This window comes from Acinonyx jubatus, chromosome C1, assembly GCF_027475565.1.
Source record: "Acinonyx jubatus isolate Ajub_Pintada_27869175 chromosome C1, VMU_Ajub_asm_v1.0, whole genome shotgun sequence".
NCBI classification, from domain to species: domain Eukaryota; kingdom Metazoa; phylum Chordata; class Mammalia; order Carnivora; family Felidae; genus Acinonyx; species Acinonyx jubatus.
In genome coordinates, this window is record NC_069381.1 from 39,616,531 (window position 1) to 39,635,860 (window position 19,330).

Below are 19,330 nucleotides of genomic sequence, written 5' to 3' on the forward strand. Positions count from 1 at the left end.
TGAGGAGGATTTTAACAGGCAGAGATGGAACACAGTAGGGCAGAAGGGAGCAGCATTTTAAGCAAAGGAAAGGAAATAAGAGAGCCCAGGACATGCTCAGGTTGCTGGAGCATAGAGCCACATCAGAGAAGGTTATAGATGAAGCGAGTAGGATTGGTTGGCTAAATGGAGAGGGCTTTGAACATGAGGCCAAGGATGCTGGCCTGTTTCCACACTGTTGGTAGAGTCTGGATTTCCAGCTGACATTCTCAGAAGCCGAGGGTTATTATCCAGGACATTAAGTGGCTAATGGGCCCATCCCAGTGCCCTGCGCAGCCTGGAGCACAAATGTTTTCCAAATGCTGTTTTTATCTCTTGGCAACAGTGAGGCCAAGCCCTCTGAGCTAAAAGCCCTGTATTTGCTGTGGTCCATTCTCCTTTCTACTGCCCAAGGCCTAAAGCCGTGAGAATTGTCTCTTCATCATCACCACCCCACCCAGCCACAGCCTAGCCTAGCCCTTCCCCGGAAACAAAGCCAAGCCCACACCTGCTCTCTCTGACCTCATTTCTTCCCCACTAATTGATCAGAGTACAATAATAGCAGGCAGCAGGAGGACTAGTCCCTGATGGACGCAAAGCTCAGGAGAGAGCCTCAATTATTAATCCTGCACCAGCTGCTGGAGGCAACAGGGCTCCTGAGTGCCCAGAAGAGTAGCCTGATCCCAGGTGGGGACGGGGTCAGAGGTGGGGAGGGTGGCTGAGTAATACCCGGCAGCTTCTAGGCCACATCTGGAGCCCCTGGGGCAACAGGATCCGATGCCTGGCCTGAATGGATAGATCTGCTAGCCATCTTGGCGACGCTTAGGGATGGGCCATTTGGAAGGTCCTGAAGACAGGGTCACTTCCCTTCTGCTCATCTGTGGCTAACGCCCTTCCTGCTGCCTCCCCTTCCCAAAGAGTTCCTCTGGACAGAATCAGAGGGAGAACAGCAGCGAGTTTTTCCAGCCATCCTAGCCAGGTCCAAGCCTAATGTCTCACAAGTGTTCTCTCCATGGTTCAAGTCTTCTTCCCATAGTTCAGATCATAGTCTTCCTAGGGAGCTGGGAGTGGAGACACAAATATAACTCCCCCACCTCTGCCTATCCCAACTGTACCCAACTTCTGTGTCTAACCTACCCAGCCTCACCTCCTCCAGGAAATCTTTCCTGACTGCTTCTGCCATTCCTGGCTCAGTTCTCCTCTGAATTCCTTTTATTCTGAGCCACCTCTTGGAGTCTACATGACTATAAGCTGTTTTTCAGTGTTCTTTTTTTTTAAGTTTATTTATTTATTGAGAGAGAGAGAGAGAGAGAGAGAGAGAGAGAACGATTGGGGAAGGGGCAGAGAGGAGAGACAATTCCAAGCAGGGTCCTCGCTATCAGCCCAGAGCCCAACGTAGGGCTCAAACTCACAAACCATGAGATCATGACCTGAGCCGAGATGAAGAGCTGGACACCTAACTGACTACACCACCCAAGCACCCCTTCAGTGTTCTTTTAAGGCTACGAGCCATTTGCTGTATCCCTGTAAACTTTTCAAGGGTGGGACCCTGTCCTCTCTTTGCTTGTGGGAAAAAGGAAAAGACATGGCATTGAGAGCCAGAAGAACAGAGTTCAAGCTTGATCTCTACCCACTAACAAGCTGTGTGCCCTCAAGGAGGCTGCCCAACCCCTATAAACCTCAGGTTCTCAATCTGCAAAATGGAGAAGATAATAATCCCAGCCTCCCAGGTAAATTGTGACAGGCCATTGGGGTTGTTCTTTCCATATCTCAGTACAGAGCCTGCTTTGGATCTTCTGTCCCTGCCTCTCTCTCTCTCTCTCTCTCTCTCTCTGCCCCTCCCCCACTTATGCTCCCGCGCTCTCACTAGGCTACAAGAAAGGACTGAGGGATTTGAGAATCAATGCAGCCATCCAGAAGTAGCCCGAGTCCTGGAGTCATCAGACATGGATTCAAATCCTACCTCTTATTTGAAAGCTGTCATTTTCTCTCTGAATTTAGCCTTCCCCATGTGGGGATAATTCTAACTTGAAGGAGTAGTAAAAAGAAGGGGTGCAATCTCTGTAAAATGCCTGGCAAATTGTGAAGACTCAATGAACAGTATCTATGGGGTTTGGTTTTTGAGAGGTTCCTTTGGTCAGCTTTCTTGAGGTATAATTTACACAGCATAAATGTCACCAATTTTACATGTATAATTCAATGATTTTTTGACAAATGTATCCACTCACATATCACCACAATCATGGCACAGAAAATTTCCATCACCCTTTCCATAATACTTTGCTCAAGCCCCCTTTCAATAAATACCCCCTCCCACTCATAGCCCCTAGCAACCATCGATCTGATTTCTGTCCTTATAGTTTTTCTTTTCTATAATTTCATATCAATAGCATAACATATTATGCCATCTTTTGTGTCTTTTTTCATTTAGCATAATACATTTGAGATTCATCAAATGTATTTGATAAATTTATCAAATATATCAATAGTTCAGTCCTTTTTATTAATGAGTAGTTTTCTATGATATGAGTATACCACAATTTGCTCATCCTTTCACTAGTTTGATGGATGTTTGGGTTGTCTCTATACTTTGGCTATTAAGGATAAAGATGGAGAGTGCCTGGGTGGTTCAGTCAGTTAAGCATCTGACTCCTGGATTCGGCTCAGGTCATGATCTCACGGTTTGTGAGTTCAAACCCCGCATCAGGCTCTGTGCTAACACCATGGAGCCTGCTTGGGATTCTCTCTCCCTCCTTCTCTCTCTGCCCCTCCCCTGCTTGCTCTCTCTTAAAATAAATAAATAAACTTTAAAAAAAAAGAATAAATATGCTATAAACATCAGCTACAAAAGCCATCATTATCATTTATTATGGAATCACAGAAAATCAGAGCTGGACAGGTCCTCAGAGGTCACCAAATCTAGCATCTTCATCCTGAAGATAAAGAAGATGAGGCGCAGAGGGGAAGTTTATAGTTTAGCTCCTTGCTGCTCCAAGTGTGGTCCATGAATCAACAGCATTACTGTCACCTGAGAGTTCATTCAAAATGCAGAATCCCAGGCCCCACCCCAGGCTTTCTTTTTTTTTTTTTTTTTAATGTTTATTTTTGAGAGAGAGAAAGCATGCGCACAAGCAGGGGAGGGGCAGAGAGAGAGGGAAACAGAGAATCTGAAGCAAGCTCCAGGCTCTGAGCTCTCAGCACAGAGCCCAATGTGGGTCCCAAACCTATGAACCATGAGATCATGACCTGAGCCAAAGTCGGACACTTAACTAACTGAGCCACCCAGGCACCCCACCCCCACCCCAGACTTTATGAGACAGAATCTGCTTATTAGCAACACCCCCAAGTGCTTCATAGGCACATTCAGGTTTGAGGAGCACTGTTCTAATAGGCAAGAGATGAACATGGAACTACTACCAAGGCATCTGACTCCCAGGCCAGAGGGCATTCTCCAAGTCACACTGATTGGCAGTGGAGGTGGTGGGCAATAAGGGTCCAAGGCTTCAGTCTCTGGAGAGCCCTTTGACACTGGGATGGGTCTGGCTGGTCTAGCTAAGGACAGACTGCAGCTGCCTCTGTAGCCTTTTGCGGCTGTGGGGCCTCTTGGTATCTGGGTCAGCTTGGACAAATTGCATACGGTCCTGGGCTCCTTAATTGAAAAGCATAATAATATATTTAGGTAACAAAGCTGTTAGCATGCAGAATTAATGACAGCTATATGGCTTAGGTTGGGGGAGGCAGAAGAAGAGGGCAAAGGAGTCCTGGGTGATTTCAGAGCCCAGAAGTATTCAATAGACTCATCTCCTGCAGACACACCTTAACAGTGTAATCATGTCTATTAAACAGATACGCATGAGGATAATAAGCACATTTTCCCTTAAATAGCTAAGGGAAATAATAATCACTATAATTATTGAATTATATAATAATAATATTTTATAATATTATTAAATAACAACTACAAATTGTTTATAGTTTTCACAAATTTTAAAAGTCTTTTGTTCTCATTAATGGGTGATAATTTCAGGATAGGTTTAGAAGTGAAAATAATATTGCTAGTCATGAAATTTTCTTTTATTTTGTAATTGGCTATTACAGTGTATTTTCCAGCTAGGACAGAAACAATACACTTGATTCACCCCAAGATGGACAACCAATTAGCAAGTCTAGGACCCAATACTCTAAAGGAGGTCTGATCATATCAGACCATATCTTCAGATATTTTTTGAATGTCTACAGTGTTCTGCTAACTGAAAGCAGGGGGTGGGCAAACTTGAATGAATCATTTCCTTCCAGGAACATATAGTCTAATGGGGGGAGCAGGATAAAGCTAAGACACAAATAAATAACCATACCTGGCAGTCTGTCCATGATGAGTGAGTGGTACCAAGTGTCAGTGCTTCTGTAGCTCAGAGGAAAACAGAATCTCTGGCTGGAGTAATTATGCAATACTTCCAGGAAGAAGTAAGACTGAGAAAGAGAATAACGGAAAGAAAAGGGGAGAAAGTTCTCCATCAGAAAAGGAGGATGGCTGCAATAGAAGAGTGGAGGTTGGGGGTGCCTGGGTGGCTCTGTCGGTTGAACATCGAGCTTCAGCTCAGGTTTGTGAGTTCAAGCCCCACATCAGGCTCTGTGCTGACAGCTAAGAGCCTGGAGCCTGCTTCAGACTCTGTGTTTTCTTCTCTCTCTCTGTCCCTCCCCTGCCTCTCTCTCTCAAAAATAAATAACATTTTAAAAAAATTAAAAAGAAAAAGAGTGGAGGTGGGAAAGATATGCTGCAAACAGTTCTTGTATGACTGGAGAATGTAGTGGAAGAGAACAATGGTGTGAGATGAGTGCAGTGCAAAGTTAGGGCCAGCACTCAAGCCAGGCTGGGAAAGCAGGACTTAATCCTAAAAACAACGGGAGTCAGTGAAGAGTTTTAAACAAGGGCCTGATATGGTCAGATCTGTAACTTAACCTTGAGAAAATTACAGGCCCATAACATATTAAATCCAGGAAGACTTTGTTCACATGTTCACAATCACATGGTTGTTTTGGAAGCACAGGTTCCTAGGCCCCATTCCTGGCCCAAGTAATTAAAGTCTCTGAAGTGGAAATCTGCTTTAATTTAAGAATGCTGATTTTAGTTTTATTTAAGAACATTGATTTTAAGCCTCTCACTTTTCCAGAAGAGGAAGCTGAGGTTTAAATAGCAAATGAATTTCCCAAAGATCATAGAACCAGTAACTGGCAGAGCCAAGACTTCCAGATTCTAAAGTCTGTTCTAGGACTCCTCCATTGGAGATGTATTGTATTGTGTTGTGTTGTATTATTTTATTCTATTTTACAAAGACCTATGTAGTTCCAGATTCTCTGTCTTTTAGACATATACAGTAGGACTATCCTACCCAAAGCCTCCCCAGGAGGAAGCATTCTTGTACTTTCTGCTTCCCTTCTCCACTGGCTGCCCTCCAACCTCCCCTCCCACCCAGGTCACCCAACACAGACCAGCAAAGGCCAGTTTGGATCAGTCTTCAGAAGGCCTTCCTGTTGCTATACAGAACACTAATGATTTTCAGCATCTTCTGGACCCAAGTGATGGGTATCACTTGAGCAGATTAAGTGTAAAGAAAGGAGGAGTCAGTTTAATTGCATTTCATGTCACAGAAGACAGGGGCTTCGTTAGGGGTCAAATTTTGCAAAAACAGCAATAACTTCTCTTGTGCAATCTTCCTCAGCCTACCCTGCCTTCCAGCCCCAGTCACTTGGAACTCATTCCCACAGCTAAACTGGTGGCAAGGAGGGTGGGGGTGGGGGACAGGGCATGGAAGCATACTTCCTAATAAGAAGAGATCCAAAATGCAGAATCAAGATTTAAGTAATAATATCCAACTTTTATACACTACTTACTCTATGCTAGACACTATTTAAAATGCTTTATATTTTTAACCCTTATAACAACTCTCTGAGGTATTTACCATTATTATTCCCACTTCATAGTTGAGGAAATAAACACCCAAAGAACTTAAATGACTGGCCCTGGATCTTCATGCTAATGAGGGGTCAAGCTGGGAATGAAATACAGGCAGTCTGGCTCCAGAGCCCATGCTCCTAACTATAATGCTAAACCCACTGTGTGCCTAGCCTTGTGTTAGGAACTGAATACAAAGATGAGTTACAGCCAGCATTAGGGAAGCTCCCAATCTAGTGGTGGGAGGTAATTACTAACACAGACAATAATAGCACAGTGTGATAAAGGCTGAGACAGAGAGCCCAGGGATCTGGAAGCCCAGAGAAGAGCCCTTCCCTCCCACCCCCCGCAACCCAGCCTGGAGATCAGGGAAGCATCCTGAATAAGGGGTGCCTGAGCTGCCCAAGGAAGATAATCATCTGCCAATAATTGTTCCCCAGGAGGCTGGCATTAGCATGTCCTGTGCCTGGACCAACTCTGGTCCTGATAATCCCTTCCCCTCCTAATTGGATCTGTATGCTTCACACCCAGATTCTGCCCCAGATGAGAGAAGATTCAGCCAAGCTCTACTTCCTGGATTCTGTATATTCAGCTCCCACTGGAAGGCTCCAGTTTAACAGTCTCCCAAACTTCCATGGCCACAGTGTGGAAGAGATTCTTTGCAGTAAATTTTCTAACAAAACGCAATTCAATTATGTCCTCAAACCCCAAAATAGAGTGATTTTCTTATTCTCTCTTCTTTAGTATCTTTATGGGGAAGGGAACACGCATGGGGACTGGTGTAATCCAGCCACTGGAGGGTTTCAGCAAAGGAGGGACATGAGCAGAGTAGACAATAACTCCTAAGGTCCTGCCTGCATAATGGGGAAGACAGTCCTCAACTGAGATCAGGAACAAAGGAGAGCATGTCTTGGCTGAGACAGCTTGAGCAACTGAAGGCATCCTAAGGAGTGTTCCAGCTGTTCCAGTGTTGCATCTGGCATCCTTTGAACAAAGAAAAATTTACAGATGGCTCTGTTTATTAGTTTGCAGGGGCATCCCATGCAGGTGAGGCCTCCAACACATTTCCGGGGAAAAGATGTTATCAAGCACTCCCAGGGATAAGTACTGAATGAACAGGGGGGAAAGACCAGTACTGCTCCTCAAGACAAGAGGGAAGTCCAAGAGAGCATGACTTTGGCCTGTCTTCCAAACTGACTTGCATGAAGACAGAGTTCTGAGCACTAGGAAACTAGGCGATGGCTGGAAAGGAAGAAGGGGAGATGACCCTGAGGCCATACTGAGATTTAGCCTCTGAGCTCATCACTTTCTGGAGTCTCAGTTTTCTCATCTGTGAGATGTGGCTAATCATTTGTGATAGGCTCATCCCTATAGGCTCATCTCACAGAGCTGTTGAGGGAATTGGATGGGATAATAGCTGTGAATGTGCTTTGTAAATGGATTCAAGGTACAAATGTGAGTTTACAGTAACGATACCCAGTTTGCCTTCTACTCAATCACTGATTCCCCTCCAGCAATACAGTCACACTTTTTGTTTGTTTATACCTATCATTTTATTATTATGGGTATTATTCACTTTATGCCATTTCCATTTTTTAAATTTATTTATTTAAATTCAAGCTAGTTAATATACAGTCGTGTATTTGTTTCAGGAGAAGAATCCAAGGATTCATTGCTTACATATAACACCCAGTGCTCATCCCAAGTGCCCTTCTTAATGCCCATCACCCATTTAGCCCATCCCCCCACCCAACACCCCTCCAGCAACCCTCAATTTGTTCTCGGTATTTAAGAGTCTCTTATTGTTTGCCTTCCTCTCTGTTTTGATCTTATTTTCCCTTCCCTTCCCCTATGTTCATCTGTTGTTGTGTTTCTTAAATTCCACATATGAGTGGAATTATACATTTGTCTTTCTCTGATGGACTTATTTCACTTAGCATAGCATACTCTAGTTCCATCCGTGTTGTTGTAAGTGGCAAGAATTCATTCTTTCTGATCACCAAGTAGTATTCCACTGTGTGTGTGTGTGTGTGTGCGCGCGCGCGTGTGTGTGTGTACTGCATGTTCTTTATCCCTTCATCATTTGATGGACATGTGGACTCTTTCCACAAATGGGCTATTGTTGATATGCTACTATAAACATTGAGGTGCATGTTTATAGAATTTTTGTATCCTTTGGATAAATACCTAGTAGTGCAGTTGCTGGGTCATAGAGTAGTTCTATTTTTAATTTTTTAAAGAACTTCTATACCATTTTCCAGAGTGACTACACCAGTTTGCATTCCCACCAACAGTGCAAAAGAGTTCCCCTTTCTCCACATCATCACCAATATCTGTTGTTTCCTGAGTTGTTAATTTTAGCCATTCTGACAGGCGTGAGGTGGTATCTCTGTGGTTTTGATTTGTGTTTCTCTGATGATGAGTGATGTTTGAGCATCACTGATGATTGAGCATCTTTTCATGTGTCTGCTAGCCATCTGGATGTCTTCTTTGGAAAAATATCCATGTCTTCTGCCCATTTCTTCACTGGATTATTTCATTTTTGGGTGTTGAATTTGATAAGTTCTTTATAGGTTTTGGATACCAACCCTTTATCTGATATGTCATTTGCAAATATCTTCTCCCATTCCAAAGGCTGCCTTTTAGTTTTGTTGATTGTTTCCTTCACTGTGCAGAACCTTTTTACCTTGATGAGGTCCAATTGTTCATTTTTGCTTTTATTTCCCTTGCCTCTGAAGTTGTCTAGTAAGACATTGCTGTGGCAAAGGTCAAAGAGGTTGCTGCCTCTTTTCTCCTGTAGGATTTTGATGGTTTCCTGTCTCACATTAGGTATTTCATCCATTTTGAATTTATTTTTAATGGTGTAAGAAAGTAGTCCAGTTTCATTCTTCTGCATGTCGCTGTCCAGTTTTCCCAGAACCATTTGCTAAAGAAACTGTCTTTTTTCCATTGGATACTCTTTCCTGCTTTGTCAAAGATTAGATGGACACACATCTGTGGGTCCATTTCTAGGTTCTCTATTCTGTTCCATTGATTTATGTGTCTGTTTTGTTACTTTAAACCATTTCTGTAAGACAGATGAGACCAGTATCATCTCATTCCATAAACAAGAAAGCAGGGTCCCAGAGAGGTGACTCAACTATAATCCCGGACTTTTTCTTCTATACTAGAGGAATAATAACAATTAAAATATATACTGCTTTATCACTTTATATAATTAACTAAGCATTTATACTTAGATGTTTCTTCTAATCACCCCCACAACCTTAAAAAAGGGCAAAGTAGCCCCTCCCTCCTTTTTATAATGAAACTGATGCTCCTTGCACTGAGAATAGCAAGTCAATGCCACATAGCCAGAAAGAGACAGAACCAGAGCTGGAACCCAGCCTTTCAGATTCCAGAGTCCATGCCTGCTTCTCTCTATTGTTACAGCTCCTTTCTTCTAGTCATTGGTTTCAGAGTTAGAGAAAAGAATTTTGACATATGGTGCCTGACCTTGATTGATCTTGACCACTTCAAATGCAGTCTTTTGAACTTTGAATATGTTACTGTATAAAATGAGTGCACCTCCTTTGCAACTACATGAGGCCCCACATAAATTCTATCACTGTGACACTTGAATGCACCTACTCATTTCCATGTTCCTCCTTCTACTAGCTTGGGAAATTTCTGAGGGCAGGGACCCTGTCCTACCTGCCCTGTGTCCCCAGTGACTACATATAAAAGTCTGCCACGAGTGGTTTTATAATATTGAACAAATCCCTCGTTTCTCTTCATTTCAGTTTTACTATCCATAAAATGAAGGAGTGGGCCACCTGGGTGGCTCAGTCAGTTAAGCATCTGACTGCAGCTCATGTCATGATTTCATGGCTGGTGAGTTTAAGCCTAGTGTCAGGCTCTGTGCTGACAGCTCAGAGCCTGAAGCCTGCTTCAGATTCTGTGTCTCCAGCTCTCCCTCCCCTTCCCCTGCTCATACTCTCTCTCAAAAATAAATACATATTTTTAAAAATTTATAAAATGAAGGAGGAGATGTTCACTTCTAAGTTTCTTCCAGCATTAAAATGCTTTGATTTCATAAGAATGCTGTTTTCTCTACCTATCAAAATCACACCTTCCAGTGCCAGTTTGGCTACCAGGACTTCTCTAATCTCCCACAAGCCTTTGGGACTCCTTTCTCTCCTGAAATGCTAGAGTAGTCACTATCTGTGCCACCCACCTGTCCTTAGTCCATGCTATCTCATCCATTACATGTTTCTAAGTACCTGTACCTTGTTTCCACACATTAGGATTGCAGTTTGTGAGCAAGGGCAACTTAATACCCTTGTGTTTTTGTCCCCTCATGTGCTAAGTGCAGCCATGGGCTCATGGCTAGGCATCAGGAGAGCTGGATCTTATTCCCAGCTTCTTCACTGACTCTCCTTGTGACCTTGGACAAACCACTAGACCCCTGAGCCTCAGTTTCCTATGACAGAATATGGTACTAACATTAATGCTTCCAGAATTATTTTGATACTCAAGTTAGATAACAGACAAAAAGCACTCTGTTACCTATAAAATCCTATAAATGCAAAAGATTACATTAGTGTAATTGGCATTATGATATGATTACTATTGAATATATTTGACTATGGAGGAATATAAAGATTATGCATGTATTCATTTGTTCAAAAAATTTTCCAGACAATAAGATGGATTCCAGAAGAAAACGAAGGTAAACAAGACCAGTCCCTGCCCTCAAAGGCTTCTCTGACTACAAGAACATCTTAGCAAAAAGAGCACTGAATTTAGAGTCAGAGACTTGGGCTTGAAAAGTCTGATTTCTGTTCTTGTGTAGCCTTGGGCCAAGCCATTTGAATACTTTGAAGATCAATTTCCTTTATTTATAATGAAGAAGCCATACTAGGCCATGCTTCCCAGCCATGAGAGTTTAGGATTCCATAAATATAAGAAAATTCATGGCATCTTTTCAAACTCTAGTGGATCTGTGGGGATGGGGAGAATACATGGTTAACTTCTAAGTGGCTGCTGTCAAACATAGGAATAGAAAGGTGCACCCTGCCTAGAACGGAAGATGCTGTCCTCAAATAGCGTATTTCCTAAGCACCACTGGGCCCTGGCCTGCCTGTGTCCTTTATTGCAGCCGTGAGGCAGAGGCTGTTTCAGCACCATGGATAGCTCCACCGTGGTGCTGCCTCCATGGCCTGGAGCCTAAACAGGCCTTTCCACCACCAACCAGATGTTCCTGCTTTCTCAGCCAGCTTAAGGCTAAAACAAACCTTTTCAACCAGGGTTTATCAGAGTTTCTAAATTACATACTGGGAAGAAATTTAATTGGTTTAATTAAGAAAGTTTATTTCATGGTAATTCAGTTTTGTTATGCTGCAAGACTTAATGTGTCCTCTGGTGGGAGCGTCTGTTATAAATATTCATTGCCTCACTCAAATACCCTCTCCTGGCCCTAATCTCCCTCCCTTACCCCATAGAGTTTGAAAATGTGTCTGAAGAATATTGAGGAAAGTGAGGCCTTCCTGAGCAAGGACACCAGACCAGGACAAGGTCAACTGAATTTAGCGAGGAAGGCACAGAAGATCAAAACTAAAAGAGACCTTTATAAATATAGTGTGCCACTCCTCCTGCGTTTTACAAATAGGGAAGATTGAGGTCTGGAGGAGAAAGGGCAGGTCATACACCTAGCTAGTGGTAGAGATGGAACTAGGGACCAAGTCTCCTGATTTCCAATCCACTGCTCTTATCTCCCAAATTCTAAATTCAGGCTATCTCCAAGCTAACTCTGGACATCATCTGGTCAACTTACTACAGAGGAGGAAACTAAGGCCCAGACAGGGACCTATTGCCCTAAGCCATATACTGACCCATCTGCCTCCCTCCCACTTCAGGATTCCCCAAAAGAAACATGCAACTTCTGCTGGATCCTCTCTAGTTAAAAGCAGCTCAGTATTATATTTTTACAACTATGCTAGTTGTAGGGAGGGGATAAAATGGATATTTGACATTGCCCTTCCTTGAAGAAGTGTGCAATCCAGTTGGGCAAAGGAGATAAAATGAAAGCAGGAGACAAAATGGCAGTAACGAGTACCCCTCATGCATTGTTCAAACACACTCCTCACAGTTACCCTAATGTGTCCCAGTATTTCATGTTTTTGTGCCTTTGTAGTTAGATACCCTTCACCAATGCAACTACCTAGTCAACTCCCACTCATTCTTCAAGATCCCCCAAATCATTCCAATCCATCCCCTGACACACAGAACCATAACTGAGTTCCTCTCTCCTCCATGCCCCAATGTACTCTACCATCTTATCACATAAATCCTATCTCACAGCATTTACTTGTCTGTTTCCTCACCAGGGTAAACTCCTTGGACTCACTAGTGCCAAGAGCATTGTCTGGCAAAGACTAGAAGCTCAGAAAATAGTAGCTAAATGGATGAATATGAAACTGATTTACTGTGGGGTTTCAGTTCATTGGGGTATAAACCTGGAATAGTTTTATTTTTCCAATAACTGCTACCAACTGTGCTCTGTTGAACCCTCTCTCTTCCTGCTGGGTAGCAGGCTGCCCTACAAACTCTCAGTCTGAAGCCATAACTTTTGAGTCACTTTTAGTTATTAGAACAGTCTCATTTGAGTTCTTTAGGATTCAATCCTATTTACTTATTTTTTCCTTATTCTTATATTTTATTCAAATCTCTTGCTACCCCACCACTGTCATTCCCTGCCTTATACCCCACCACCTCTAACCCAGTTAAAGCATCTGGCTCTTGTTATGAGAGGCGGAGTATGCTCTCACTACATCCTCCTCCCTCTTCCACTGCTCTGGTATGGGGGTGCAAGGAGGGAAGCAGGAGGTAGTGGATTCCTAATGTGACAGCTCATGGTGAGGTAGTCCTCTCCTAATTGTGCCTTAGCTGTAGCCACTGACCTGGTTTATGGTCTGTGCAATCCTTATGATGATGCGGAGTCTCCCCTAAACTCTGCAGAGGAAGGCCCTCCCCAAGAAGCTCTTCTATGCACTGTTCCCCCCTGAGATTTGCCTCATCATTGGCTGACACACCCTATCATGGTCTCACAACTCAATCCCCTGATGCCTCTCAATGATGAGGTCCCTAATCTCATCTAATCTCTGTGGACCTCCACTCAGAGGCCTGTGAACACATTCGAGAACTGAAAGGTGTAGGGGGCTTGTCCTTGCCTTTTATGCCTGGCCAAACGACCACCTAGCTCTTCTCTGCTCTTCTACTGCTACACCAGAGCCAGGCCAGTTAGTTAAGTGGAGAAGCAAATGTCAGTCTATTCTTTCCTTGGGGTCTTGTCTCAGGGAGGGGAAATCCTTTGTCTCCTCCAGGGCAATGGGGTGGGAGGTAACAGCTTTTCCCTTTCCCATTCCTCCTTTTCTAGTGAGGAAGAGGTCAGAGTGGTGCTTGTTTTCTAAACCAGGAGTCTCAGCCAGCAGTGGCCCTGACACCCCATCAGTCTCTGTAAAACGTGGGGACTTAGGGGCACCTGGGTGGCTCAGTCAATTAAGTGTCTGACTCTTGATTTCAGCTCAGGTCATGATCTCACGGTTTGTGGGATCAAGCCCCTCATCGGGTGCAGAACCTGCTTGGGATTCTCATTCTCTCATTCTCTCTCTCTCTCTCTCTCTCTCTCTCTCTCTCTCTCTCTCTCTCAAAATAAATAAATAAACATTTAAAAATAAAATAGGGGCACCTGGATGGCTCAGTCAGTTAAGCAGCCAGCTTCAGCTCAGGTCATGATCCTGTGGTTCATGAGTTCGAGCCTCATATCAGGCTCTGTGCTGACAGCTCAGAGCCTGGAGACCGCTTCAGATTCTGTCTCCCTCTCTCTCTGCCCCTCCACCACTTACATTCTGTCTTTCTCTCTCTCTATCAAAAAAAAGTAAACATTAAAAAATGTTCAATAAAATAAAATGCGGGGACTTGGTATTTTTTTTCTAAGTCATGAATTTCAGTTGTCAATTCCTGGACCAAAAAAAGGATCCACTCTGCACCTTACGCTCTCCTGCACATAATTTCCTGGAATTGAAGCTAGTGCAAGAGAGGTTCAGAAAAGAGTGACTTCCAGGGGTAATCAGGGGAAACTTCCTGAAGGGAACAGTCTGAAGCTGAACTTTAAGGACCAAACAGAATTAGAATTTCTGTGGAAATAAAGGTAGTCTAGGCATGCAGAAGAGGAAAAGGAATGGTTATGACATTTTACAGGAGATAGTACAGTGCTCAGCATTTAATGGACCCTCAATAAATAACATGAGTTAAACTGATCCATTCATAGCTAGGAGTTTTCTCTGGAAAAAAAAATTAAATTTCAGGAACTTTGCAGCTATACTGACTGAATTCATATCACTACCCTCCCTTTAATCTGGCATCTTTATCTTGTAAGTCCTCCGACCTCTCTGAGTCTCTATTTCTTCATCTAGAAAAAAAGTGGGGGATGATAAAACAGTTTAGAGGACTGTTATGAGGATTATCAAGGTGCATGGTACCCTGTAGCTGAGAAAATGCCATGTATCCACCAAATAGGTTTATTTCCTCCTGTGCTCAGAGCTTGACTTCATTTCCCAGTTCCCATGAGGAACCATGACACCGAACTCTGACCAATGGAATGTGGATAAAAGAGAAGAATATACCTTCAACCTTGGCCCTAAATCCACCATGCATCTTCCAGGTTTCTCTCACCCCTATCAGTGAGGCCCAAAGGGAACACTCCAAGAAAATAAATTTAGGAAAGAGCTCCTCTTGAGAGCCACCTGGCCAACCTCTGATTATGGCAGGTAAGAATAAACTTTTGTTGCTTAATCCACTGAGATTTGAAGGTCATGTGTTTCAGCAGCAAGCATTAATACCTCAACTAGCACACACATAGAAAGTGCTTGATAAATGCTGGCCATTATTACTAATAATATGTTTATATCACTCTTCAGATTACAAGCACTTTTTAACGTTTTTGTTTTTTTTTTTTTGTTTGTTTTTTTGTTTTGTTTTTTTTGGGGGACAGAGAGAGACAGAGCATGAACGGGGGAGGGGCAGAGAGAGAGGGAGACACAGAATCGGAAACAGGCTCCAGGCTCCGAGCCATCAGCCCAGAGCCTGACGCGGGGCTCGAACTCACGGACCGCAAGATCGTGACCTGGCTGAAGTCGGACGCCTAACCGACTGCGCCACCCAGGCGCCCCAACAAGCACTTTTTATTTCTTCATGTAATTTGTCCACAGTGCCTTTGTGAATGGGGTATGGAGAAAAAAAAGTATTGCTCCATTTTATAAGTGAGGAATCAAACCAAGACCTACTGGTGAATGGAGGTACCCACAAATCACACACAAGCAAGGAAGTCACATGACCAAGACCAAAACAATTATACTTGACTCAAGCCCCTCTTAACCTGCTTGACCCTGAACACTTGCTCTGCTGGGTCCCATAACCAGCATCAGCCCCCCTGGGATCTGTCCAGACCAGAGGGTAACAGTAATCTTAGAGTCACTAGCAGGACACAAAAAGTTAGTAATTCCTGACAAGACTTGTGCATGGGCAGGCAGGCCAGATACCAGATACTAAAGTGAGATGTGGTGACATCATCATTGGTTCAGAAAACCACATGCCACCATAGAAAGAACTAGAAGATGTAGATTCTAGCTCTGGCTCTGCCACCATCTTGCTGAGTGACTTTAGGCAAGTCACTGTGCATCTCAGGACCATAGTTGTGTATCAAAATCTACAAGGTAGCATCAGAACTTAGGGGTTAGCCTTATCCGAGAGGTCAAGGACCTCATGACTGCAGGGTAGGCTGAGTGTCCCCCACCTCCAGGAGACTTTGGGAATCTCCTCAGAGGCCAGCTGAGAATGGGCCAGCTCCATCTCCCACCTCCACCCCAAGCAGCTGCACATGCTTCAAAACCCCAGTCAAAAGGCATCTGTCACCAAAACAAGTGGGCCGCCATTCCAGCAGGGAGCAAAAGCTGGGAACAAATGGTGTTTTGTCTAAACAATTGTTTCCAATAGCAATTCCCTTTCCAGAGTGGCTTTATTATTATTATTATGTTTGTTCACTAATTAGGTTGAAACACATAAATATTTCCAATGTACAGATAACAAATACCTCTATATGAGGGAATCAACTGCCATCCCCAGTGAATCACCATCTGCCAGGGCTGGGGGGACCTTAGAACCAGAAACTGCAACATGAAATCCCAAGAGGGGAGGCACTTGAAAAAGATCACATGTAGATCAGAGGCAGCGTCAAGATGATTCAAGTTATCTTGTTCCTGAGAGCAGTGTCTAACTAGTTACTAATATGAATATTGTCATATTGTCATTACCATTGTTATTTTAGAATATATCTAGGTTTGAACCCTGACTCTCCATTCATTAGCTGTGTACTCCTCTTCAAGTCTCAATTTTCTCTGCAAAATGGGTAAATAATTGCCATCATCTCAGGAAGATCAAATGAAAAAATATATATGTTAAGTGCCTGGCATTTAGTAAGCAACTGACCCTTCTTAATCAACATTTAAAAATAAGTGGGGATGGGGCGCCTGGGGGGCACAGTTGGTTAAGCGTCTAACTCTTGATCTCAGCTCAGGTCATCATCTCACAGTTCGTGAGTTCGAGCCCCACATTCAGCTCTGCACTGATGGTGCAGAACCTGTTTGGGATTCTGTCTTTCCTTCTCTCTGCCCTTCTCTTGCTTGTTCTCTCTTTCTCTCTCAAAAACAAATAAAGAAAATTTTACAAAAATAAGTGGGAAACGTTCCAGAAGAAAAAACAGCCTTGTAGTTAAGAGAACAGATATACAGGGGAATTGTGAGGGTTTGAACTTGGCTCTACTATTTATTAGCTGCATGCCCTTAGGCAAGCTTCTAAGTGCTAGCAACTCTTCTTTCCAATTTTGCCTCACTCCTGTTCAGCTTTTAAAGAATTTTCACATCAACTCTCATTGTGGACCGGATGGTGTTTGGGGGTTGGGAGCAAAAATTATTTTACCCATTTCACAGAGGAGACTGAGAGAGGCCTAGATGCTTGCTCAGGTCACCCAGTCAGGAGGTGGCAGAGCTAGGATTTGAACTCAGGGTTCAGCTATGAGTCCTAAGCCCTTCCCTGTCTTCTAACAACAGCTGGCCAAGCCATAGAACAGAGCAAAGACTGAGGCTCAGCCCCACCCCAGTTCTGTAATTCTGTGCCAATCACCCCCATCGGTGACAGTGGGTTGAGGGGAGCATGATCCGAGGAGGTGAATGAGAACAGATAATGCCGCACCGCTAGCTTCTAAAGTGAGCAGGTGAAGGAGAGGGCAGTAATTTTAACTGGATTGATTTCACCTGTAGGGCCATTAACTTAATGTCTCCCACTTGGTTAGGAGCAAAGCCAAGACTGGTTTCGGGTTCTTGCAGCCTGCTGCCTCTGCTGCTGGGGAGGGTAAAGAGAAGAGAGGAGTCACCCTCAGATGTGGTCAGACTGGCTGGGGCAAGGGTGAGACAAGAAAGGAGGCACTCATGCTCAGGATTGTGAGCATGTCTCTCTCAACTTTGTACCCTAGGCACCTCACTGCTGAGAAAAGTCCACAGACTGAGGATCAGGAGCCCTGAGTTCAAGTCCTGACTCTGCCACTTACCAGACAATTAAATTAAGCAACTGGTTTTACCACTCCCCAGAACTAGGGGTGTGCATCCCTATGTGGAAGGGTTGAAGGGTGACTGAAAGGTGCTGAGCTGAATGGATGGCAGCCCTTAGTGACCACCTACTCTGCAAACAGGGAGACCTGCTCTCCACTCCAAGGTCAAGGCAGGCTGAGCTCACCATCCTCCCCTTTACCCACCCCCCTCCATAGCCCAGCCTGTGTTTTACACTTAGTGCAGCCTCCGAACAAAAAGGGAGGCTCCACCCGCCTAGCTTTCACTGTAGGTCACTAAAACCCTCCCCTTCTCACCCTTGACTATTCCCATCTTCTGCCTCTACTTCTCTAACCACCAAGCTCCTCCTTGCACCTCCACAGGACACACATGGCACCATCTTGCCACTAAACAATTTTTTGCCTGTTAGCCTTGGATCTCCAGCAATAAGAGTATTATAGACTGAATTGTGTTCCTCTACAATGTATATGCTGAAGCCCCAGGCCCCAGTGTGACTGTATTTGGAGACAGGACCTTTGAGGAGGTAATTGGGTTAAATGAGATCCTAAGGGTGGGACCTTAATCTAAAAGGACGGGTGTCCTTACAGAAGAAGAGATACCAGGAGTGTTCAAGCACACAGAAAAGGTCACATGAGGACACAGCAAGAAGCAGGCCATCTGCAAGCTAGGAAACGAGGCCTCACCAGAAACCAACACTGCTGGCACCTTGGCCTTGGACTTGCAGCCTCCAGAACTGTGAGAAAATAAATGTCTGTTGTTTAAGTCATCCACTCTTTGTATTTTGTGGCAGCTCCTACAGACTAATATAGAGGGTCTGTGTCACATTTCATTTGTGACCTTGGGTGGTCACTTCCTTTCTCCAAGACTATTTCTACAGCTGATAAAAGGAGTCAGGTCTGCTGAGAGAAACTCAGGAATGTCCTTGTAGAGAAGGTGATGGCCAAAGTTGAGTAGATGCTGGCAGGAGACACAAAATCCAGCATAGGGAGGGTGCCCAGCAATGTCAAAGAGGCTTGAAACAGCCCATCCTGAACTGCCAGGATCTGAAGGAGTCATGGGTGATGAAGCTGAAGTGGGCAGAGCAGGACATGGAGTCTCTGCTAAGCCACACAAAGGGCTGTGTCCTTTCTGCTGAGGGCAGAAGGAAGCCACTGAAGAGTCCTGAGCAGGACAGTGGCATGATTTGCATCTTAGAAGGATTGCTCAGATGGTATGTGGAACCTGCTTTGGAAATGTAGGAAGGAGACTGATGTCAACTCCCTGACATAGGGTGATGGTCTCAAACAGTACAGCAGGAGGAGGGTCAGTGTGGGTGATAGCAGGAGAACAGATGGACCAGATGTGGTGCTTGTCTGGATGCAGGGGGAGGGAGAAGAATGCTGCACCCATTCTCCACTTGGCAGCTACTGCACAGGGCTGGCCAAGGGTGGAGAGGAGCCTGTGGATATGGAGGTGCTTTTCCACATTGTAGGAGGGGCTGTTGTCCACCCCAGTAACCAGCAAAATACTAGGTACATGACGTGTGTTCAGTAAATACTAACTCAATAAATAAATGTAAAGAAACAAAATGGTTATCATTTTGGCCACACCCTTGGTCTAAAATGGCAATCATAACTCCCCGTCGTGAAACTGGCAATCCCCCAAATTACCTCTTTGACCCCCCCTGGACAGCCACATCCTATCAGGACCAGAACCA

General features: G+C 44.2%; 1 long non-coding RNA gene across 5 annotated transcripts in view; it reads right to left on the bottom strand.

Moving 5' to 3' along the window:
• LOC106974313 (uncharacterized) overlaps positions 1-4,550 on the bottom strand; it is a 102,070-nt gene extending 97,520 nt beyond the window's left edge. Inside the window, exon 1 of one of the 5 annotated variants that reach the window (XR_008294852.1) lies at positions 4,374-4,537. This is a non-coding gene — a long non-coding RNA (uncharacterized LOC106974313). Of the gene's footprint in view, positions 1-4,373 lie in introns of all 5 variants that reach the window. The other 4 variants (XR_008294855.1, XR_008294856.1, XR_008294850.1 and 1 more) reach the window with 4 other exon arrangements.
• Between the last annotated feature and the right edge of the window lie 14,780 nt (positions 4,551-19,330).